Genomic DNA, 25,550 nt, shown 5'->3' on the forward strand with positions numbered 1-25,550 from the left:
TTTTTGTCATTCATTTGCATATCATTATCATGGATGGCTCCTGTGATTTCCATAATTTCACAACTTCTCCTTATTGGCGTTGCAATTTCAATGTCAAGGAGTATATACCGTATCTTATATTAGGTCGGTATTCACAATTCTGAACGCTTCTGAGCTGTAATTTCCACGCATCCCTTTCTGGCTCAATGTCAGCACACAACTTGGTCCTGGTTATTTGCATTAAATGTAATGTATTCTTTATACCAGACACTGGTGCTTTAAAGGGTAATTCTATCTTGCACATTCATGGTCCCATTCGGCAATGCAAAGTAGTCAGCAGCAGCTGCATGTAGCAATATGACCAATGGATACAAGGCCATGCTTGCACGTTTTTCTTCACTGACATCAGCCAAGAACACAGTACAACTGCTTGCTGCTCTGCATGGATAGAAAAAGCACTAGTTGGGGAGTGTGAGTTAGGTCCCCAAATAATGGATTTGCCGAGGTCATATCAGTGCCACCTATAGGTGGCAGCAGGGATCTATTTTGCATAATTTACCCATGAAGCATTGATCTCAAACGACCGCTATTGCAAAAGACCTGAAAACGTTCACATTTCCATGGAACGATAATCATTACTTATGATCATATTTGCAACCGTTTTTTCTTCGCTATTGCATTCGTATCTACTGCGAACGAACGAACAACGTCTTATACAATGCGATTATCGTTTAGATTCGGACGATTTAACGATAATCTGAACGATAATTGTCCGGGGAAATAGGGCCATTACTCTCCCATAAGGAGAAGCAGTAACTTTCAGAGTTGGCACCACGTAGACCACTCCAAGCTTTTTCAGTCCAGTGACTGGTTGGAGCCCTTAAAGGGGATCTATCAGCAAGTTGGACGAATCTAAACTGCTGATATCTCCCTAATGCACACGAGGCGCTGAGGATGAAGGTATGCCTCTTACTTTCATCCTCTGTGTCATTCCGGTGTAGTTTTAAAGGGGTTGTCCGGCGAAAAAAAATTATTCACAGAATAACACACATTACAAAGTTATACAACTTTGTAATGTATGTTATGTCTGTGAATGGCCCCCTTCCCCGTGTTTCCCCCCACCCACGCTAGACCCGGAAGTGTGGTGCATTATACTCACCGCATGTCGTGTCGTCCACGGTCTCCGATCGTCAGCAGTGACGTCTTCTTCGGGAGCTTGGCGGATCTTCCCGAGTGCCGGCCACCCTCTGCAGCGTCATCCGAAGCTCAGCCGCGATTGGCTGAGCATAACTGTGCTCAGCCAATTGCGGCTGAGCGGCTGATGACGCGGCCACGTCATCAGCTGCTCAGCCGCGATTGGCTGAGCACAGTTATGCTCAGCCAATCGCGGCTGAGCTTCGGATGACGCTGCAGAGGGCGGCCGGCACTCGGGAAGATCCGCCAAGCTCCCGAAGAAGACGTCACTGCTGACGATCGGAGACCGTGGTCGGCACGCGACAGGTAATGTATAGCGCACCACACTTCCGGGTACACGGGTGGGGGTGGTGGGACACGGGGAAGGGGGCCATTCACAGACATAACATACATTACAAAGTTGTATAACTTTGTAATGTGTGTTATTCTGTGAATAATTTTTTTTCGCCGGACAACCCCTTTAACGCAGTCCTCTGTCCAGCAAAGTCGTTTGGTGCTCTGTCCCACCCCCAGAGTGCCCCTTCTAATGACTATCAGTGGTGCGGGGTAGAGGGGGCCAGCCAGAATGGCACTCTCAGGGTCAGTGCTCTAACATGCTAATAGCTCCCCTTTAAGTAACAATGCCATTTTCTGTAAGCATATCCTGCCTTAAAGGAAATATTTGTTAGGCAAGTCTGTCTCGGAAGTGGAGGCAGGATGGTCTCTGGAGGACACTAGAGACCCACAGGAGGACATTTGTGGAGTGCGGAGAGTCAATTATAGCTTCTTTATTGTTTTTTTTTTACATACTTGCACCCAGCACCCATACAGCTAATGTTTGCTAACCCCTTTAAGGCAACGAAACGGTCTTAAATAAACTGTATTGACTAAACAGTTTACATATCCACACCTATAGAAATAGCAAGACCGCTCAAAGCCCCGGCCCTGCTTGCTATACAGAGGAGATGATGTCACCGCAACTCTCATATTTGCTGATCGCACCATTTGGCAACATGTTGTTTAACTCTTTACATGCCATAACGCAAAAGCAGCGTACATCCAGATAGTACAGAGAGATGCTGTCTCCCTCCCTTAGGAACATGGAAGATAAAAAGCCTCGTACTCCCACATCTGAGCTTCCGTGTGACTAATGCAAATCTTCAAAGACCTCCGAGCGAGTCTTGTACAGAGCGGAATAATGCAACTCACAATTACAGGCAGCTTTCCAATGTAGACAATGTACTAAGCACACAAAAGTAGCAAAACGGAACGGGTACAATTACTGTTAAGGTAGATGATGAAGTATATGGACGACGTTCCCTATGGAACCCTCTATAGTAGCCATGCAACAGATGGAGTAACGTACTTCTACGTCATCTGCTATGGAAGTGGTGGTCCAAAATGAATAACGTTCTTACGTCCAACAAGTTTTTCTCCAGTTAAGGATGAAATCAAGAATAATTTACAATCCTGAACAAGTCTGCAATATACAAGTGAATAGACCAGGGTCTGGAATTTCTCAAGGCGTTGATGGTCGTCATCCATAATGTGGGATTAGGTAGCATTCACGGTAATACCAAAGTGGATAAGAATTTTGTTGGGCACAGTCACTAAAAAAAAAACTTTTGATACGTCTTACAGACATATCGAGAGTTCACATTCTCTCCTGAATGTGTACGACATGAACGAGACTTGTTTTAGCAATCAGTTAAATTCGGAATATTTGGACGACAAAAAGTCTTGCCATGTCGAAAGATTTCATTACACCTTAAAAACCTCATTCACACAATATGGGGGGGGGGGGGGGGGGAGATCTACGACAGAACATTTTTAAAAAATTTGAACTAAATTTGCATTATCCATAGAAACTGTCACCTTCTGAGACACTAAACCACCAACGTATCTTAATTTAGCTGGGATTGGTGTCCCAAAACTGCCTATGTCCCTATGGCCACCTCTTCCGGCAATAAATATGCAATTTCGGATTTCACTTATGGAAGCAAAGCCCTGGACTCCCAATCCCAGTTTCCCTTGTAGCCACAATGGGAGTATACCTTGCTCCATTATACATGCCAAGCTCTTTCAGCCACACATACTAATGGATTCTCCACCACAACCATCCACATCATCATACAAGCTCCATGTATTTTTCCTCAGCAGATGTCCTTGTTACCTGCACCATCCTGCAAGCTTGACCTAATATTGTATCCAGAATAAAGAAGAGAATCAGAAAATGTGTTGGGCCTCAATCACACCATTAAAGACTAATCCAACCTGCTGATAGCCCCCTATAGTGCCAGGGACGCTGAGGAAGAAGGTATTCGTCTTACTTTCCTCCTCTGCACTGATTAGTCGGGACAAACTCTGCTCTGGGGCAGTTAGAAGGGGCGGGCCGGATGACACGGCAGTGCTCCTAACGGTGCTCCGGAGCTGCATTTACCCCGACTAAAAGCATGGGACCGGCCCCAAAGAGGAAGGTAAGAAATATCTTCCTCCTCAGCCTTCCCGATGCTATAGGGGTCTATACGGTTAGATTCATCTAACATGCTGATAGTTCCCCTTTAAAGCAGGTTTGACATTTTAAAGGGGTAGTGCGGCGGTAAACAATTATTCACAGAATAACACACATTACAAAGTTATACAACTTTGTAATGTATGTTATGTCTGTGAATGGCCCTCTTCCCGTGTCCCACCACCCCCACCCGTGTACCCGGAAGTGTGGTGCGCTATACATACCTGTCACGTGCCGACTCGTCTCCGATCTTCAGTCTGCGATGTCGTCTTCGGACGGCCGGGCCGAATCCCTCCGAGCGTCCTGATTGCCGGCCGCCCTCTTCAGCGTCATCAGATGCTAAGCCGCGATTGGCTGAGCACAGTTATGCTCAGCCAATCGCGGCTGAGCAGCCGATGACGCGGCAGAGGGTGGCCGGCACTCAGGCCGGACGGAGGGATTCGGCTGAAGACGACATCGCTGACTGAAGATCGGAGACGAGTCGTCAAGTGACAGGTATGTATAGCGCACCACACTTCCGGGTACACGGGGAAGGGGGCCATTCACAGACATAACATACATTACAAAGTTGTATAACTTGTTAATGTGTGTTATTCTGTGAATAATTGTTTACCGCCGCACTACCCCTTTAAGGTAAAAAAACAAAAAAAAACAAAAAAAAAACAACACACAACTTACCCAAAGTAATTGAGGCTCTGAAAGCAAATTCTGGGCGTCTTAAGTGTTTGGCCAGTAATGAGCAAGACTTTTCTTATAAAGAGCAAATGGGCACTAGCGTGGCATAGGTAAAGCATAAAGCATTGTGCATCTATGTCCACACACAGCTTCCTACCGAAATCTAGGACTTAACAGGACTTGGCATTAGACGCCGGTCTTTTCAGCGCGGGCACAGGCCTAATGGAGTCACACCGAGCTTTTTTGTGATACCAAACTTTCACTTCTGAACGGTATACGGTGCCACACAGGTCCGCTGTATGAACCCTGGGTAGGAGCTGGGCCTACGAGGCCACATCTAGAGCTGATGTTTTCGCTATTGTTATTTTTTATGCCCCTGGTCTATGAAGATCACCCATATGACCTCAGGCAACAATTCAGGCACAATAGTAAAAGCAGTTTCCTTATTAAAAAAAAAAAAAAAAAAAAAGTTTTAGTGTACACTAAAGGTAATGTCATTTTTAATAACTTTAATAACTTTATGGTGTTACAAGCCTGAGGCTGCACTACTGAGAGAATCTGTGAGGACACGCCTCCTTATAATGGCTGCCAGTGTTGTCTTGGAGACCAGGAATGGATCAAGATCATTAAAGGGGTTGTATGGGAGTTAAAAAAAAAAAAAAAAAAAAAAAAATGGCCGCTTTCTTCTAGATCTGCCGCCACTCTGGTATGTGGACTATGGCTGATATTGCATCTCTATGCCTTGTAGGTGAATAGGAAAGCCGCCATGTTTTTGTTTGCTATGCTGTACATTTATGAATCTAGCTGGAGGTTCGACCACTGAAGCACCCACTATCTGGAGTATAAGGACCCCTGAAATCCCCAATGGATGATGCTGCAGGCCGCACATACACGGAAAGCTGCGTTCTTCTCTCTCTGGTGGCCCTATAGAGAATGAATTAAGTGGCAGCACAGATGCTCGGCCCACCGATCCAACTTCAGGATCCCCATTTTCAGCACTGCGGGGATCCTAGTCTTTAAATCCCCCACAACCTCATAGCAATGTGCTATCCTGTGGATATAACTTGACAAGATGGGGCAGGTATCAGATGTAGAATTATGCTAAAACCATGCTGCAGCAGCTAGGATCGAAGTTAACTCTGATCCCAACCAGTCATCCCCTTAGATCACAGGTGTCAAACTCAGGCCCTCCAGCTGTTACAAAACTACAATTCCTATCATGCCTGGACAGTCAAAGCTTTAACTTTGGCTGTCCAGGCATGATGGGAATTGTAGTTTTGCAACAGCTGGGGAGCCTGAGTTTAACATCCCTGCCTTAGATTCTGTGGCCCATGCTGACAGACTCCTAAGGGGTGGTTCACCAAAAATGTTTTTCTTCCAAATCAACTGGTGCCAGAAAGTGACAGAGATTTGTAATTTACTTCTATTAAAAAATCTCTAGTCTTTCAGTACTTATCAGCTGCTGTATGTCCTTCAGGAAGTGGTATTCTTTCCAATCTGGAGAGAAGGAGAGGTTTACTATGGGGATTTTCTCTGACATGGACAGAGGTGGCAGCAGAGAGCACTGTATAAGGGTCCATTTTTGCAACCAAGGCCAGGAACAGACTATAAAAAGAGAACAGGTTGTAAGGGAAAGACTGAGATTTCCCTTCTTTTCAAATCCATTCCTGGTTTTGGTTGCAAAAATCTGCCAGATATCTGTCAGATAATCTGTGTGTGTAAATGGACCCTAATGGTGCGTTTACACAGGCAGATTTATCTGACAGATTTTGGAAGCCAAAGCCAGGAATGGATTTGAAAAAAGGAGAAATCTCAGTCTTTCCTTTATGACCCGTTCCCTGTTTCTGGTCTGTTCCTGGCTTAGGCTTAAAAAATCTGTCAGATAAATCTGCCTGTGTAAACTCACCTTAAAAGTGGAAAATATACATCACTTCCTGCAGGAACAACCCCTTGAAAGATAGAGGGACGGGGAAGTTGTTGCAAAACTACAATTCCCTTATGCCAAAGCTTTGGCATGATGGGAATAGTAGTTCTGCAACATGAGGGCTTCAGGTTCCCCATCCCTGGTCTAAAACTTACATATTACCGTGAATATACAGCTCAGGTTGCTTTACTAAATCGATCAATAACGCATTGATCATGCCGATGATTCCTATATAATATGAGACGGCAGGTGTCACGTGCCCCGGGATCATCACATATGGCTCATCCTTACGTTTCTGTGACTCGTCATTGTGATTCTAGCAGGGATATCAGGACTATGTGCCCATTACAGGCAGTGACTCATGCTGGAAATGCTCGGAGTAATGGTGCTTTGCATGAACAACAAGAAGCATTAAAGAAGAAGACAACACAATTAAAGAAGCAGCAGGAAGCAAAGCCGCAGCCGTGTATATAGACTGTGTGCCAACAGGTGCCCGGCTATATCCAGCACCGACGTATACTGTACGTGAGATGGTGACCGGTGCTACCACCGCAGCAGGGTTCCTACCCCTACGTCAGGGGTCCTGTTAATTCTGACTGCAAGAAATGCACAGCACGCGGCACTATATTCTCTGCCAAATCTATAATGGAGCAATGGCGAAATACAAGGACTATGTTTTCTTTGGAGGGGGCGCACAAGTGAAATACATAGAAACCACATGTTACCTGTACAAGCCAGAAACCATGTCAGGGTGGCAGTTACGGGAGGGCAAAATATGTAGGTTGTGCAATGTGGCATGGCATGCGACCTAAGAAGTGGCACTAAGGGAACAGAGCCAATACCGGCAGAGAGGTGGTCCTGGGGGCACTTAGGGTCCTATTACACGGAACGATTTTTAACGATGGCAAACAAGTGTGTTTATCATTAACCTGAAATTGTTCACCATATTACACAGAACGATAATCGTTAGTTACAATCGTTATTGCGATCGTTACTATGATCGTTTATTCCTTCTGATCCCAGCATAACAATGGACAATGCGCTATTACACTGACCGATTAGTGAACAAATGCAGAACTTAAACGAACGTGGAATTACAGCGAATGATTAGCGATAATTTTAGGTTCAGACCTAAATCAATGATCAACGACATACGAACGATTTTTCAATTGTTGCCTGCAATTACACAGAACGATTATTGTTTAAATTCTAACGATATAACGATTTTCTGCACGATAATCGTCCCGTGTAATAGGGTCCTTAGTGATGTCCCACACCTCCTGTACGCTAGTTAACCTGGTGTAACACATCCTACTATAAGATCAGTATAGAGTAGAACTGTGACTCCAGAATGCAGAGTTAAAGGGATTATCCCAAAATTTTAAGTTATTCCCTATTTACAGGATGGGTGTTTCATGGTGCTCCGACCACTGGGACCCCTCCCCCCCCTCCCATACCCAACCCGACCACTGCAGAGAACAAGGGACCTCTGTTTCCTGATAGGTGGGTGTCCCAGAAGTCGGAGCCCCCCCAATCAATGCCTCATCGATCCTGCAGCTAGGGGAGGACTTTAATTCTTGAGATAACGCTTCCATCTGAACAAGGCCGTATACTGTACCTCATAACTATATAGTATCTAATATCCGACATCCAATTACATTAAAGCCTAATACTGATATAATATGCCCACAAGATCCATATGACGCCATTAGATCAAATTATTAGTATCAGGCCGGGCTCACAATGGTAAAACAGCTAATAAACTGCAGCGTAATACATCTCAATCTGAACGAGGCCTATGAGTGTGTGTGCATATATATATATATATATATATATATATATATATATATATATATATATATATATATATATATATATTGAAAGGGGTTTTCCATTTTCCAGCAATTCACATGAATGTCTATGTGTCTGAATAGTCCGGTGGATGGAACTCCTCCCCCCCCCAATGATAAAAGTTCATTGCTAGAAACCCCCTAGATTCCTCTAGCTGCGGCTTCACCACATTGTATTACATTTGTCACGTGTACAGCCATGGCGAGATGACGGACAGGAATGGTGTTCGGCCACTTCTTACTAATTCACATTGCACGATCTATGACGAATTTACTAATATTTTACATACTGAAAAGTAGGTGCAAAAACGAGTCACGTGCGCCACTAGCGCTATTGCCCGTAATCCCTCAAACAACGGCCCAACCAACATGGCGAGCCGCTGTCCTAGCCATACACAAGACGGGAATACCCCTTTAAGAGGCGACGACCACCACCTATTCCGATGCCAACGTCGCTCCTGGTCACCTGATTCCTGTCAGTCTTTGTTTTCTGGTGACATAAACCACCACCATCCTACAACTACAACCCCCAGCATAGTCTGCAGATGGGATCTGTAGTTACAGCCGCAGGTTGTCCTCTATACTCTATGTCAGTCTCCCTATGTTCAGAAACTACAACTCCCAGCATGCCCAGCAAACTACACTACACCCCACCATGGCCTTCTGCATCTACTACATGGTGCACTTCACTATTGACCCCTTCCATCCTGCACTGGCCCTCACTAGCTGCTAATAAACTACAATTCCCAGCATGCCCTGCCAGCCCCTCCACCTGTTGCATGTAACTCCCAGCTCTTCACTCTCCCAGTTGTGAGGACTTGTAACGCCCAGCATGGCCAGGCCGGTGGTCGTTCATCCGTTATTGTGAAACTACATCTCCCAGCATGCCTTCCCGAGCCGCAGATGGCAGGGCATGCTGGGAGATGTAGTCCCCCAGAGCAGCAGGTTGCAGCCACAACTTGTAGAGTGTAGAAAGTGCCGGCAGCGGCTCTCCCCCGGCTCTATCCGCCCCGGCTGCTCCTATACACGGTACAAGTAGACGAGCTGCACTCGGTATCTCCCGCCGCCCCCATACACATCCACACTCCGTTGTGAACACCCACCTGCCCGCTCTCCGGTACCGCTCCGGCTTCTATGCTCCAGTGAACAGCACGCCCGCCTCCGCCTCGGTACCATCACCCACTCCCGGCCGCTCTCTACCTCTCTACCTCCGCCTTCCGCTCCCAGCCCCCGGCGCTCCGCCCCCCGCCCGGCTCCTGTCATAAGCCACGCCCATCACATGCCAAGCTGTAGGCGTCATGCTCTGCCCACTACCTCATAACCCCGCCCCTCCGTCTCTAGCCCAGCCCATCCCAGCGAAAGTAATCCACTCCACGCCCCGCCCCTCCGTGTAACCCCGCCCCTCTTGTGTTCGGGCTCCTCTCTGGTCCGCACGTGTTCCGCCTCCTGTGTGTTCCTGTGTGATGGCTCCGGGGGTGGAGGATGGGCTCCAAGTGACAGCAGCCACAGGCGCTACGGGACGTGGTGGGAGCCGTGCGGGGGGCGGGGCTCTGAGGGCAAACTCCACCTACAGGGAGAAAACTGCATAAATAGCAATTACTTAAAAGAGTGTATATAACTGGGGAAGCTGCAGACTGGGAAGAGGAGAGATATTAATAGAAGTGTCTAGGAGTCAGGTGTTATCCTGGGATTATTTCAACATAATAAATATATATATACATATATATATATATATATATATATATATCAGGCCTCCAAATAGGTAGGTCCCCTATGGGGTGTGTATCTAAGGGTAGCAGTAATAACTAGTGATAGAGAAGCTGAACGGAATGATGTGTCACTCTGATTCAGAGATATCCTGCTAAGTAACATGGACAATAAGTAGTCCTCTCCATTATGTGCATGAGCTCAGTAATCCTGGATATTCATGAGCACTAGCAAACTCCGCCCACCAGCTTCTGATTGGCAGTTATCTGTCCATGTTGTGTATAGACAACAACTGTCAATCAGCATCAGGAGGGCGGGGGGAGGAGTGTGGCAAGAATCCTATTCTCCTGCATATTAGGAGAACGGCTGAACGGAATGATGTAAGTAATACACTGATCTGTTCAGCATTTCTGTCACTAGTTTATGCTGCCATTTGACTGTACCACCAGGCCCAGGCTGAAGCACTGGAGGTGAGCCGACCCACCCCCAGTGGGAAGAAACCCCAGCCCCTCCATGACGTGACTCCATTAAAATCAATGGAACCCTATCATAGAGGGGCTAGGGTTTCCTCCCACTAAGGGTGGGTCGGCTCGCCTCCAGTGCTTCAGCCTGGGCCTGGTGGTACAGTCACTTTAAGGCGGCATAAACCAAGTGACAGATTTTCTTTAAAGAGAACCTGTCACCCCCCGTGCCAGGGTGACAGGCTCCCAAGCCCCCGTTAGAGCCCCCTATACTTGCCTCATCGCGCGCTCATAGGAGAGTCCGACTTCGGGCGCTGACATCTCCGTCACCCGACCGGCTCAGGAAGCAGGACCCGCGATGAGGTAAGTATAGGGGGCTCTAACGGGGGGGGTCAGGAGCCTGTCACCCCGGCACGGGGGGTCACAGGTTGTAGGTTCATAGGTTCCCACATTTGGTAGGTAGTTTCCTTCCTTTTCTGGATTACTTCAATAGCTAGACAAAGCGGAACCACCTTAAGATCAATGCTGGGAAGACCAAGGAGATGGTGGTGGAGCTCAGATATCCTCCAGTGGACATCCAGGGGACGGGACCTATAAGTCATTACTTATGGTAATTTCTTCCACAGGTAAGTTCCCCCAGTAGGTAAGTTGCTCCACCTAGTAGGTTGTACCCCCCACTAGGTAGACAAGTCCCTTCCATAGGTAAGTAGTTTTATCCCATTTTTTTCCCCCATTAGGTAAATGGGGCCCTTCTTGACAACATTCTTCTTGATCCCACTTCATCGGTGTCACCTTCCTCTGGTGCCAGCTACAGTACAGCGTGATATACACAAATGACCCAGCACCTATACATTAGGTAGGAGCCCTGCCCATGTGACGTTACAGTCTATAAAAATGCCAGGGAATCACTAGTTATATGATATAAACGTCATATAAATCAGGCACCACACCTCCACCACTACCAGGAGCTCCAGCCATCTTTGTTATTACAGGGCGATGAAGCTGGTCTGGATCTCATGATACATTGACTCCTCGCAGAGGGGAACGCTATGTATGTCCATTACCTATCCTACAAGATACAACCCAACAAACTATAAGGCTATGTTCACACTACGTAAAAAAACATGGCCGTATTTCATAAAAATATTACGGCCGTTTTTATGAAATACGTCCTTGTTTTTTACGTACTGTGAACCCAGCCTAAGACTATGTTCACATTACGTGAACACCTGGACGTTCCGTGACCCCAGCTGAGTCACAGAACGGCCGGCCTTAGCCCAGATGATCTCGGCCGGTACTTAAGTACCGGCCGGGCGATCTTTCCGACCGCGGAACTCTTATGCGGGCGCAACAGCGCGCGCCCACATCAGAGCTTCCCATAGCCCACAGTGAAGCAAGCGGCCGGAGCCGCTCGCTTCACTGTGTGAACTTACAGGTCTTTCTGCGTTCGGAATTCAGTAAATTCCGACCGCAGAAAACTGACCTGTCAGTTTTTTCCGGTGCCGCATGGGATCCCATTGACAATAAGGCTATGTTCCACACTGCAAAACTACGGCCGTAGTTTTACGTAGTGTGAACCCAGCCTAATATTGTAACCCTCAAGTCAGTATAAAATAAAAAAATTATAGGCTACAAAAAAAACAAAAACCCAGCAGTAGGGATATAGACAGATGTGAGTATATATTATGTATGTATATTATTTACAGTCCTATACATTGGTGTTTGTCCGTTCTGTCATTGGACGTGTGTCTGGGCATTAGGCCCCCTGCACTGGATATAAATCAGGACCCAGGGATTCCCATTGGTTTATATAGTTTTCTTCCCATGATATCTTCTAGTTCCTATAAAGTTCAGACTTCCAGGTGAGGAACAAACATGGCTCTCCGTGACAGATGTGTTCCCTGCTGCTATAGAATGTATGTGCCAAAATATGACGGGCAGCACAACCACAGCCACACTCCTGGAAATCTATTCTTACAAGACATCTGCAATATGGAGCTCTGACTCTACCTGGTCTATTCTGATCTCAAAGGCGTTGTTCACACCTGGCAGACACACTGCAGATTTGTAGCATATACTTTTTCAAAAAATGTAATTGGAACTTTGTCCACATTCGTTCTGAGTTTGCCATTTTGGTTTGGTAACATTGGTTATTTGCATTGTACAAACATAACAATACTTCATTTCCTGAGGCCGACCGGTAATAAAATTGCGTTTCATCCTCCATATTCTTGTCATTCGTAAGGCCCCATGCACACCTCAGGAAAATATATCAGGATTTGTTATCAGGGAATCCAGATCTCCTGACCCATAGAGCTCTATTAGGCACAGACACCTTTTAGGATTTTTCTTGACAGGTGTCCGTGGGGGAAAATAGGTCAGGAATTCTGTCCTGTTTTCATCTGATATTCCGGCACAGATGCCCAATAGAACCATTTGAACATTAGCTGGATGCACTGCTAGCCATTCTGGGCCAGAGGTAGCACCCAGGCAAGTGCTGTGCCGCTCCCTCCCCAGCACTGGCGGAAAATAAGCTGGAGAGCCGTGCTGCTCCTGTGCAGAAGGTAAGTATGTGTTTTTATTCATTTATTTTTTTCCCCCTTTTATGGGCAGGAAATATTGACTATGTCCTGAAGCCTCCTGAAAGACATCACGGACATGTGCATGAGGCCTTCATCTTCAAACTTTTGACATGTCACAGAGACATATGGAATGTTTTTGCCGGTTGAGGTCTAAATGTTCAGACCCTGATCTGTCAGTAGAGTAAGTGGGGAGACACACATTCTGCTGCACACCTCTGTCTCTTCTCTGTGTCTATGTGAGGATAGATATGTTCATCCGCAGCTTCATAAAATTCAGTAGCTTTTATTAAACGTCACAAAACATAAAATAACAAATGATTTAAAAAAAACACGCCGACGCGTTGCAGGGTAAGAACCCCTTAATCATGGCAATCATAATGAAGTTACAACTGGTTTAAATGTGAATCGGATGTGACGTTAAACTAGAAAGGAACGCCCAACAGGGCAAAGTGCACCTGTGCGTCCGTCTCAGGTAAGTCACATGACTGATTTACAACTCAAATTGAAAAACACATAGGAATAGAAATACGCCAGTGACACAAAAGAGAAAAAACATAAGAGTGTACACAAACAAATACATTCAGTAAATATAGTATAAATCGGTTCTATAATTTAACCCTTTCGGGAACCTGGTATTAAGGTTAAGGATCCACAGCGCCTCCCTTTTCCTAACCATGCGTGTCCAATCACCCCCGCGTTTGGGTCTGTTGACCCTTTCAATCGCGGCTACCTTCAGACTACTCGTATCTCCTGCATGACACTCAACAAAGTGTCTAGCAAGACCCGAAAGTGAACGAGTATTGACGGATGAAATGGACATACGAATATCAGATAGGTGTTCTCCAATACGGGTTTTGAGTTTCCTGATACTGGACCCCACATACTGCAAATCGCACTGCGTGCAGTGCGCAACATACACGATGTGGGATGAATTGCAGTTAATGAAGGATCGGATCCTGAAATCGCGACCCGTACTGGACGACACCACTGACTGTTTTTTAGTAGCATAGCGACACATACCGCATCGCGGTACCGCACATGGAAAAAAGCCCGTAGTTTTAAGCCAGTTTTGTGTGTATGGCTGTGGACTATTCCCAATGTCGCTTGGGGACAAAAGATTACCCAAAGTTTGACCTCTCCTTGCAACATATCTCACTTTATTGTTTAGGATCTGTTCACACTTGGGATCACAGAACAGCAAAGGTAGATATTTTTTTATGATATTACGTATGTCATTATACTGAGGGCTGTAATTTGTAGAGAAGGTGATGTCACATTTAGGCTTATCATTTTTAAAATTACCCGTCTCGCCCATATATGGATCAACACCTCTATCTCGTAGGTGGTACTCCCTATTCCTCTGCTCTGCTATATGACGAGCCCTTTTTATGACATGATTATTATATCCTCTAGCCAAAAGTCTTAATTCCAGTTGTTGAGCACCCGTTACGTAACCCGCACGGTCTGAACATGTGCGGATAAGTCTGATAAATTCTCCAATGGGGAGATTCTTAGTTACGTGGGGAGGGTGACTGCTGCGGGCATGCAACAAACCATTGCCCGCAGTAGGCTTGCGGTACAGATCAGTGGCAATTTTTCCATCAATCAGGTGCAATTTAACATCCAAAAAGGAAATGGACTTTGGATCAAATTGTGCCGTAAATTTTAAATTAAGGGTATTAGCATTTAAATACCGTACCAGATCCATTGCTTGACCCTCTGACCCTTGCCAAACTAGGAGGAGGTCGTCGATATAGCGCCCATACCAGGTGATCACACCTAAATAAGGGTTATGTGCGCTATACAGAACGACCTCCTCCCAGTAGGCCATGTACAAATTGGCTAGAGATGGTGAAAAACTAGCGCCCATCGGGCAACCAAGTATCTGTAAATAGAAATCATCAAGAAATTGGAAAAAATTATTGGTCAGTAAAAAACGTGTGACAATCAAGATAAATTCTGATAACTCCTTGCTGTAATTGCTGTACTTGCCAATATGGAAAGCTAAAGCCTGAATGGCCATATCATGTGGGATATTGGAATATAGAGCTACCACATCGCACGAGAGCCATGATGCGTTTCCAATGATAGGTAGCTTATCCATACTGGCAAGTAGGCTCTTACTGTCTCTGACATAGCCCATCGTTCTCACTGCAAGGGGTTGGAGAAGATTATCCAACCAAATGCATAATCTTTCAAGGAGGGAGCCGATGCCAGAGACAATCGGGCGTAGAGGTGGTGGAAACTGATTTTTATGAGTCTTTGGCAGAGCATGAAAGATGGGCACCACCGGTGAGGAAGGCAATAGATATTGTCGTTGTTTATCATTAAGAACCCCCAACTCTACACCAGTGTCAAGTATATCGATGAGGCGAAGTCTCACCGCATCAGTGGGGTCAGTGGGTATACACCTATATGTCATGGGGTCATTTAAGATGTTTTTGACCTCCCTGATGTAGAGTTCTCTGTCTAGGACGACCACTGATCCCCCTTTATCGGATTTCCTTATGATAATATGGGGGTTATCAGCAAGAGCTTTTAATGCTATTCTCTCTTTTGTAGTGAGATTATCTCTATTGGGATGTGTGTCAGCACTGGGTCTGTGGCTGAGCTCCGTGAGAGCTTCTTCAACCCTGTGCTGGAACACATCCATGGCCGGTATCCTAGACTGGATGGGATAGTACATGGGGTTAGGTATAGTGAGGCGGTTACCTGTGTCGGTGACTGGGTTAGACAGGGGCATAGTATCAGATTGTAAATCAAGTAAGGATTGTATACACCTCTGTTCCGTGAACAGTAGGTCCAGAGGAGTGGACCCCTGTCCCACAGGATTAAGGTCAGGTATAGACAGACCTGAACTGCATCTATTGTCAGAAGACACATCACCCAATGGTGTAATTGGGGTATCCGCTAGAAAATGTCTTTTAATGGTAACCAATCTCATAAACCTATTTACATCTTGAATAGTATTAAACAAATTAAACTTTTTACTTGGTACAAAAGAAAGGCCCAATGACAAAACATTTTTCTGAACATCTGACAAACAACATGCAGAGAGATTGATCACATCAAGACTGGTAGAGTTCAATATCTCCTCCTGTGTCCCCCCCATCCCCTGTGGGCGCCCCCTCCCCCTCTTATGTTTCCTCCCTGCACGTTTGGGCCTGGATCGTTTTTTGATTGTCCCGTACCGGTTACAGCCCGTGAACGTGTAATCGGGGGATCACGAGGAAAGTTTCTGTTTCTATTCTTACGGCGGGCACCACTGGTGGTGGGGGCATTACCTCTAGTATTAGACGGTATCTCAGAGTCCTCTTGTTCCGAATAGTCCGTCTGGGTATCTGTGGTGTCCTCTTCAGAAGTGGCAAAAGACACCGTTTTAGGGTGTCCCACAACAGCATTGGGGTTTTTCAAGATAGACACAGCCTGACGTTGTTTCCGTCTGAACTCCCACCAGGTATAGACCATATTAGATGAATAGTCTTTAAGGTCTCTGTCAAATTTGGTTCTCTTACCCTCAATGATGGTGTTTTCAGTATCGGCAAGGAACTTGTTGGTAGCCTCCATCATCTGGGTGTAGTCCGGCATAGTATGGAATGCATGTAGTTTAATATCCATCTCGGTAAGTTCATTGTCCACATCCGCCAGTTTCTTTTGGCCCTTGGTTATAATGATGTTCATAAGGGTAAATGAACAGACCGTTAGTGCATCGTTCCACTCTGTGGCATATTCCTCCCCCTCTGTAGGATTCGGGGGTTTTCTAACTCTAAGACCTCGTGGGACCATTTTTCTCTCCACATATTCTTGGAGAGTGGTGACATGCCACCATAGTTTCAACTGCTTAACTTTAAGTTTTTCATATGTCCAAATGGTCTTGCGCATGTCACCATTAGCTTCATTACAACTTGAGGCAGAAAAAACGGACGCAACCTTTTGGCGGCGTTCCGCACAGTCCATTGTAGTCATAGTAGATGAATATAATTATCTTGGAGATCCACAACAGCAATTAGGAACACAAATGTCCACAACTTGTATGCTTTAGTAGAGGTGGTGGCTGAGGGTAGCGCGACTTGCGGTATAGCAACAGCAATGGAACAGGTAAAGGGTTGTCAGCTCACCCACACAGCCTTGCTTCACCAAACATATGGATCTCCGTGATGTAGAAGCTCGCGGGTATTAACGTTGGGGACCGCGGCCCGAATCATCCGTGATAAGAAAAGATATGTTCATCCGCAGCTTCATAAAATTCAGTAGCTTTTATTAAACGTCACAAAACATAAAATAACAAATGATTTAAAAAAAACACGCCGACGCGTTGCAGGGTAAGAACCCCTTAATCATGGCAATCATAATGAAGTTACAACTGGTTTAAATGTGAATCGGATGTGACGTTAAACTAGAAAGGAACGCCCAACAGGGCAAAGTGCACCTGTGCGTCCGTCTCAGGTAAGTCACATGACTGATTTACAACTCAAATTGAAAAACACATAGGAATAGAAATACGCCAGTGACACAAAAGAGAAAAAACATAAGAGTGTACACAAACAAATACATTCAGTAAATATAGTATAAATCGGTTCTATAATTTAACCCTTTCGGGAACCTGGTATTAAGGTTAAGGATCCACAGCGCCTCCCTTTTCCTAACCATGCGTGTCCAATCACCCCCGCGTTTGGGTCTGTTGACCCTTTCAATCGCGGCTACCTTCAGACTACTCGTATCTCCTGCATGACACTCAACAAAGTGTCTAGCAAGACCCGAAAGTGAACGAGTATTGACGGATGAAATGGACATACGAATATCAGATAGGTGTTCTCCAATACGGGTTTTGAGTTTCCTGATACTGGACCCCACATACTGCAAATCGCACTGCGTGCAGTGTGCAACATACACGATGTGGGATGAATTGCAGTTAATGAAGGATCGGATCCTGAAATCGCGACCCGTACTGGACGACACCACTGACTGTTTTTTAGTAGCATAGCGACACATACCGCATCGCGGTACCGCACATGGAAAAAAGCCCGTAGTTTTAAGCCAGTTTTGTGTGTATGGCTGTGGACTATTCCCAATGTCGCTTGGGGACAAAAGATTACCCAAAGTTTGACCTCTCCTTGCAACATATCTCACTTTATTGTTTAGGATCTGTTCACACTTGGGATCACAGAACAGCAAAGGTAGATATTTTTTTATGATATTACGTATGTCATTATACTGAGGGCTGTAATTTGTAGAGAAGGTGATGTCACATTTAGGCTTATCATTTTTAAAATTACCCGTCTCGCCCATATATGGATCAACACCTCTATCTCGTAGGTGGTACTCCCTATTCCTCTGCTCTGCTATATGACTGTCTAACCCAGTCACCGACACAGGTAACCGCCTCACTATACCTAACCCCATGTACTATCCCATCCAGTCTAGGATACCGGCCATGGATGTGTTCCAGCACAGGGTTGAAGAAGCTCTCACGGAGCTCAGCCACAGACCCAGTGCTGACACACATCCCAATAGAGATAATCTCACTACAAAAGAGAGAATAGCATTAAAAGCTCTTGCTGATAACCCCCATATTATCATAAGGAAATCCGATAAAGGGGGATCAGTGGTCGTCCTAGACAGAGAACTCTACATCAGGGAGGTCAAAAACATCTTAAATGACCCCATGACATATAGGTGTATACCCACTGACCCCACTGATGCGGTGAGACTTCGCCTCATCGATATACTTGACACTGGTGTAGAGTTGGGGGTTCTTAATGATAAACAACGACAATATCTATTGCCTTCCTCACCGGTGGTGCCCATCTTTCATGCTCTGCCAAAGACTCATAAAAATCAGTTTCCACCACCTCTACGCCCGATTGTCTCTGGCATCGGCTCCCTCCTTGAAAGATTATGCATTTGGTTGGATAATCTTCTCCAACCCCTTGCAGTGAGAACGATGGGCTATGTCAGAGACAGTAAGAGCCTACTTGCCAGTATGGATAAGCTACCTATCATTGGAAACGCATCATGGCTCTCGTGCGATGTGGTAGCTCTATATTCCAATATCCCACATGATATGGCCATTCAGGCTTTAGCTTTCCATATTGGCAAGTACAGCAATTACAGCAAGGAGTTATCAGAATTTATCTTGATTGTCACACGTTTTTTACTGACCAATAATTTTTCCAATTTCTTGATGATTTCTATTTACAGATACTTGGTTGCCCGATGGGCGCTAGTTTTTCACCATCTCTAGCCAATTTGTACATGGCCTACTGGGAGGAGGTCGTTCTGTATAGCGCACATAACCCTTATTTAGGTGTGATCACCTGGTATGGGCGCTATATCGACGACCTCCTCCTAGTTTGGCAAGGGTCAGAGGGTCAAGCAATGGATCTGGTACGGTATTTAAATGCTAATACCCTTAATTTAAAATTTACGGCACAATTTGATCCAAAGTCCATTTCCTTTTTGGATGTTAAATTGCACCTGATTGATGGAAAAATTGCCACTGATCTGTACCGCAAGCCAACTGCGGGCAATGGTTTGTTGCATGCCCGCAGCAGTCACCCTCCCCACGTAACTAAGAATCTCCCCATTGGAGAATTTATCAGACTTATCCGCACATGTTCAGACCGTGCGGGTTACGTAACGGGTGCTCAACAACTGGAATTAAGACTTTTGGCTAGAGGATATAATAATCATGTCATAAAAAGGGCTCGTCATATAGCAGAGCAGAGGAATAGGGAGTACCACCTACGAGATAGAGGTGTTGATCCATATATGGGCGAGACGGGTAATTTTAAAAATGATAAGCCTAAATGTGACATCACCTTCTCTACAAATTACAGCCCTCAGTATAATGACATACGTAATATCATAAAAAAATATCTACCTTTGCTGTTCTGTGATCCCAAGTGTGAACAGATCCTAAACAATAAAGTGAGATATGTTGCAAGGAGAGGTCAAACTTTGGGTAATCTTTTGTCCCCAAGCGACATTGGGAATAGTCCACAGCCATACACACAAAACTGGCTTAAAACTACGGGCTTTTTTCCATGTGCGGTACCGCGATGCGGTATGTGTCGCTATGCTACTAAAAAACAGTCAGTGGTGTCGTCCAGTACGGGTCGCGATTTCAGGATCCGATCCTTCATTAACTGCAATTCATCCCACATCGTGTATGTTGCACACTGCACGCAGTGCGATTTGCAGTATGTGGGGTCCAGTATCAGGAAACTCAAAACCCGTATTGGAGAACACCTATCTGATATTCGTATGTCCATTTCATCCGTCAATACTCGTTCACTTTCGGGTCTTGCTAGACACTTTGTTGAGTGTCATGCAGGAGATACGAGTAGTCTGAAGGTAGCCGCGATTGAAAGGGTCAACAGACCCAAACGCGGGGGTGATTGGACACGCATGGTTAGGAAAAGGGAGGCGCTGTGGATCCTTAACCTTAATACCAGGTTCCCGAAAGGGTTAAATTATAGAACCGATTTATACTATATTTACTGAATGTATTTGTTTGTGTACACTCTTATGTTTTTTCTCTTTTGTGTCACTGGCGTATTTCTATTCCTATGTGTTTTTCAATTTGAGTTGTAAATCAGTCATGTGACTTACCTGAGACGGACGCACAGGTGCACTTTGCCCTGTTGGGCGTTCCTTTCTAGTTTAACGTCACATCCGATTCACATTTAAACCAGTTGTAACTTCATTATGATTGCCATGATTAAGGGGTTCTTACCCTGCAACGCGTCGGCGTGTTTTTTTTAAATCATTTGTTATTTTATGTTTTGTGACGTTTAATAAAAGCTACTGAATTTTATGAAGCTGCGGATGAACATATCTTTTCTTATCACGGATGATTCGGGCCGCGGTCCCCAACGTTAATACCCGCGAGCTTCTACATCACGGAGATCCATATGTTTGGTGAAGCAAGGCTGTGTGGGTGAGCTGACAACCCTTTACCTGTTCCATTAATGTCTATGTGAGGACCCTAGACTTGGCCATCTTGGTCATGTGACATGGAGGCAAGAGAGGGGACGCGCTTAGCGGAGACTTCCCCCCGACTGTTCTCCTAAACGGTCGATAAAAACATTGATATGTCTGCGCTGGGCCACTCCGCTGAGAGTAGTAGTAGGTGGTAGTACTAGGTAGGAACCCAGGTAGCCACTTGCCTGATGTTAGGTCACGGTTTTGGCACGAGGGATAGCAGATAACCAGCGGGGACCTGACCATGCGGAGGCCGAGCAATTCTTTGTTGCCCCTAGTCAAGGCACCAATAATTAAACCAATGCCAGGGTTCAGAAACAACGGTAGTTGTGCGTTTATTGTAACAGTGGTAACTAGTAGCAACAGTCTCTCCGGATGCAACCAGGATAAAGGTATACTTGGATATAATGGAGTAATGGGTGATGCTGCAATAGGCTGTGATGATAGCGTTACTTGTAGCAAGGAGGCTGTATGATGGGAGTAGTTCTACTGAAGATATGATACTGGGACGAATGGAGTTGAAATGAATACTTGCTGTTGATGATAGCTGACAATGATGAGAGTAGTAACTGAAGCATGACACCCAGATCTTAGGGATGAGGATCTTGGAAGACTTGAGAGTGAGGAGACAGCAAGGTCCCGACTGGACTGGATCACTTCTGGCAACGCTGGAGCAGCAGAGCACATATGGTGGAGGTGGAGAGAGGGCACACACACAACCTTCCCTCTTGGAGGTAGATGAAAGGACTGAGGTAGACAGGAAGTCACATGGTATCCCCAGCCAAAGCTCGAGGGCTATTGGAGTTACCATGGCAGCAGGGGAACAGTCACGTGTCTCACCAAGCCATTGCATCATCACACCATTAGGCACTGATAACTAAATATGCATGAGGAGTACAGTAGCAGACCTAAATACTGACAGGGGGAACACAATACCATCAGTTTGCAGTGGCCGTATCCTTCCAGAACAGGAATAGTAATTTAGAAATAAATTCTGATACAAATATACACTTTTGAGAAAAATAAGAGAAAACCTCTGTTCTGGGACACTGCATGTCTCTATGTCTCAAAATGAAAAGAATTTTCATATTTTTTTGTGTGTTTGGATGGATCCAAAACATAGAAAAAGATTGAAAATTATTCCTATTTTTGTCCCCTACATATACTGATCACAAACTGACTGAAATACTATGTATGAACCTCTGATGAAGCTGCAGTAATACACGTAGGGATATCAGACTGTGACATCCACTTTATCAGATTTTTCTGTATTTTTTCTTCTTGTTTTATATTCCTGACAATACTGATTGTTTTGAGGGATGTATGAAGTTACGCATTTCTGCACTTTGTGTATTGATTACTTATTTATATCAGATGAAATAGATGTTTGCACTTTAGGGAGATATTTCTTAAATTATTCTATGTGATTGGTATTTTATAGGCTTATATTTATTACGGAGATATCCTCGCCCCTTCTCATATACCATATTACGGCTGTGGCGATCCCTATCATTCTAACAATCCCATAGAGTTTGTGCGCGGCCGCTTATACACGGTACCGCGTAGAGTTATTAGGGGAGCTTCCCTATACTGGCTATTAGATTTTTTTCATACAATCTCAAACAGAAAGATTGAGAAAATCCATAAGGAGGTAACAGATGGCGTGTCTACAAATGTAATACAGAAAACCTTCAATTACCTTCCTGGATATATTAATGGATCTGTACATTGGAGGCCGATAATATTAACATAAATGGAACGGTATGTGCGGCTATTTTCTATCGCTGACGTACACAGTTTTAGGTATATCAAATAACACTATGCAAATAGCAAACATGCTGTAAGCTGCAGCAAGCAATGGGAGACAAGCGGATGCCAGGCCTCTCCGGGAGCCAATACATCGGAGAAACTTTCCGGCGACTCCTCGACTTCTGTCATCGCTTCGGCTTTAATTATCGGGAAGAAGCTTTAAGAAAATTTGTCACTATATTTATATCTATTTTTTGGTGTTGCCATCACTGAGCTGCGAGACACTTACAAAGAAGTGATCAGATTTGGGAGTCGTCCCCGTCCTCTAATGAGACAAAGGGGTTCGGGAAGCTGTGAAGAGGCCGTTTTATCAAACACACGTTTATTTATTCGGAGACAGTAACTTAATAATTGGATGTGAGGAATTATAAACGGCATAAAATAAATATTGGTGTTCAGCGCAAAATCCCTGTACAAACAGGAGAAGATAGCTAAAGGAATCGGGATTAAAGAAACATTCCCCCTCCCCCTCCTTACAGCTCCATGTGCCCCAATTACCTGATTATTTCTACTCACAGGAGGCTTATAATCACTCTGACCTTCTCGTAATGGCAGTTTGCCCCTTTTGGGGCGTGGGGCTTGTGCTTTTACACAGTAGCTAATCAGAAGAAGCAGAGCTTCAGTGTAACATGGGAACCTTTGTTATCATCAGATAGATTGATAGACTGCTCAAAAAGACAAAATCAGAATAGTTAAGCCTCGATGTGGGAGGGGTTTATGTAAACCACGCCCGATTTTTGGCATATATAATTATAGCTCTACTGGAGCAGGGCTACTAAGCAACTTAAGTGAGTAGTCCAGCAAAAGAAAAAAAAAACAAAACATTTTTTCAAATCAACTGGTGCAAGAAATTGCCAGAGATTTGTAATTTACTGCTATAAAAAAAAAAAAATCTCCAGTCTTCCCATACTTATCAGCTGCTGTATGTCCTGCAGAAAGTGGTGTATTCTTTCCTATCTGACACAGTGCTCTCTGCTGCCATCTATGTCCATGTCAGGAACTGTCCAGAGCAGGAGAGGTTTTCTATCAGGATTTGCTGCTGCTCTGGACAGAATGGCAGCAGAGAGCTCTGTGTCAGGCTGGAAAGAATACACAACTTTTCCAGGCAGAGTTAGGGCGGGATTGTTCAAAGTGTTTTCATACATGAAGCCTCCACCAATCTGCAAGGAAAATGGAGTGTGTAATTATTCTGCAGTGCCTCCACAGGGGAAATGCAGAATTACAATGACCTTATTAAAATATATATATTTTTTTTAAATGATAAATTTCTTATGTAATGCATGCATATGTTGGATCCTCTAAAGGGAGAGAGTTTCTTTACCTGATTTCTCTAATAGATGAGGCTTCAAAATGAGCATTCTCGTATAGAGTACCTGGGATCTGTGGGGGCATCTAGTGTAATGTATACATATGTTGGGTCCTCCAAAAGGAGAGACGCTCTTTGTCGCCTGTTTTGTCTAATAGATGAGGGCTCAGAATGAAGACCCCTTTTATCAGTGCAGAATTTCTGATTCTGAATAGTGTAGACGAATATCAGTTTTCCAATCCCATAGTGATCACACCGTGGGTACCAATCCAACCAGTAACTCTATTCTTTGTTTGTGTTCCAAAGTGGGTTGCCAATTAACTTTGTAAAGTCAACATAGCCCAATCACATGACCGTGGCGTCCAATCAACATGGAGCAAAGTAAGATTGATACAATGAAAATATGTTGTTACATAGTAACAGCTCATAGTTAAATAAAAGAACTTAAAGCGCCCTCCATAGGGTCAACCCTATCAGCCTGCATTGTTGGCCTCTATGACATCGCTGGCAACTGTCCTGATGTGAAAAAGATTCCGGATAAATTCCTGGATAAATTACCTATACCGAAGCCATCTAATAACTTGCGGTATCAAATATCTAGAAATAATCACGGATTACAACGTCCCAGCGGCTGAGAATTTCAATCATATTGTGCTAATAGTATAATAAAACCATCCAATCTGGAGTAATATAACCTTCGCCCATGATGATATATAGTAAGTGACCCCTTACTAGAGTTACAGTACTGGCTATAAAAATAATATTTACATTTTATTACATATTGTCCGCTTTCCATGCATCACATCACAAGATGATTTGCTTTGGCAGCAGCTGCCTGACACCGGTTGCTACAGTCAAGGGCAAATGGGAATTGACACCAGTTAGGCTTCTCTTCATTATGACCATCTTTACTGTCAAGTTCAGATAGAACTTGAAATTTTTTATTCTCTACTATATGTTTTGCTCTAATACAGGGAACCTGTGGTCCTCCGGCTGTTGCAAAACAACAATTCCCAGCATGCCTGGATGGCCAAAGCAATTGCTGTAGGGCCGAAGGTTCCCCATTCCTTCTCTAACTCATCTACAGAGTGATGTCAGAGTACACAGTCATGTCCCGGCAGAGAGATAGTACACACGGTGATGCAGTGAGGTGACAGCACAGGAATCAGGCGCCCTGTGATGTCACACTAGAGGGTTACTATGTGCAGTGATGTCATAACATCACACTACAAGGGTAATGAAGTTACAAAACAGGAGTTCCATATCTGGTCCTTCCCTGGAGGGATATCTGACTGGTCCCGTGTTTTGAGACTGGTAACTGAGGGTCCGCTGACCTTTGTGTATATTGATGTTTCCCAGGGAGCAATGCACCTAGGATTTCACTGTCTCACTGAGATCAGTGATCTGTTTGCCGTATTGGTCTACTTGCCATTGCTCCCACCTAGCCAGAATCCTGCTCCACACAGATGAGGGGCAACATCCCGAAACAGCTGTCAGTGAATGGATACCTGGCCTTGGTATTTCCCTGGTAATATCATCAGACTCATAATTGAGTTGGATTTTGACTGAAGGGGCCACTTAATATG

General features: G+C 44.8%; 1 protein-coding gene across 2 annotated transcripts in view; it reads right to left on the reverse strand.

Annotated features, from left to right (window-relative positions):
- LOC138798457 (tetratricopeptide repeat protein 31-like) overlaps positions 1 to 9,322 on the reverse strand; it is a 62,677-nt gene extending 53,355 nt beyond the window's left edge. For both annotated transcript variants that reach the window (XM_069978924.1, XM_069978923.1), the window contains exon 1: positions 9,217 to 9,322. The gene's annotated coding sequence lies outside the window, so the exon portion shown is untranslated. The remainder of the gene's footprint in view (positions 1 to 9,216) is intronic.
- Between the last annotated feature and the right edge of the window lie 16,228 nt (positions 9,323 to 25,550).

The sequence above is a fragment of the Dendropsophus ebraccatus genome, chromosome 8, assembly GCF_027789765.1.
Source record: "Dendropsophus ebraccatus isolate aDenEbr1 chromosome 8, aDenEbr1.pat, whole genome shotgun sequence".
Classification (NCBI taxonomy): Eukaryota; Metazoa; Chordata; class Amphibia; order Anura; family Hylidae; genus Dendropsophus; species Dendropsophus ebraccatus.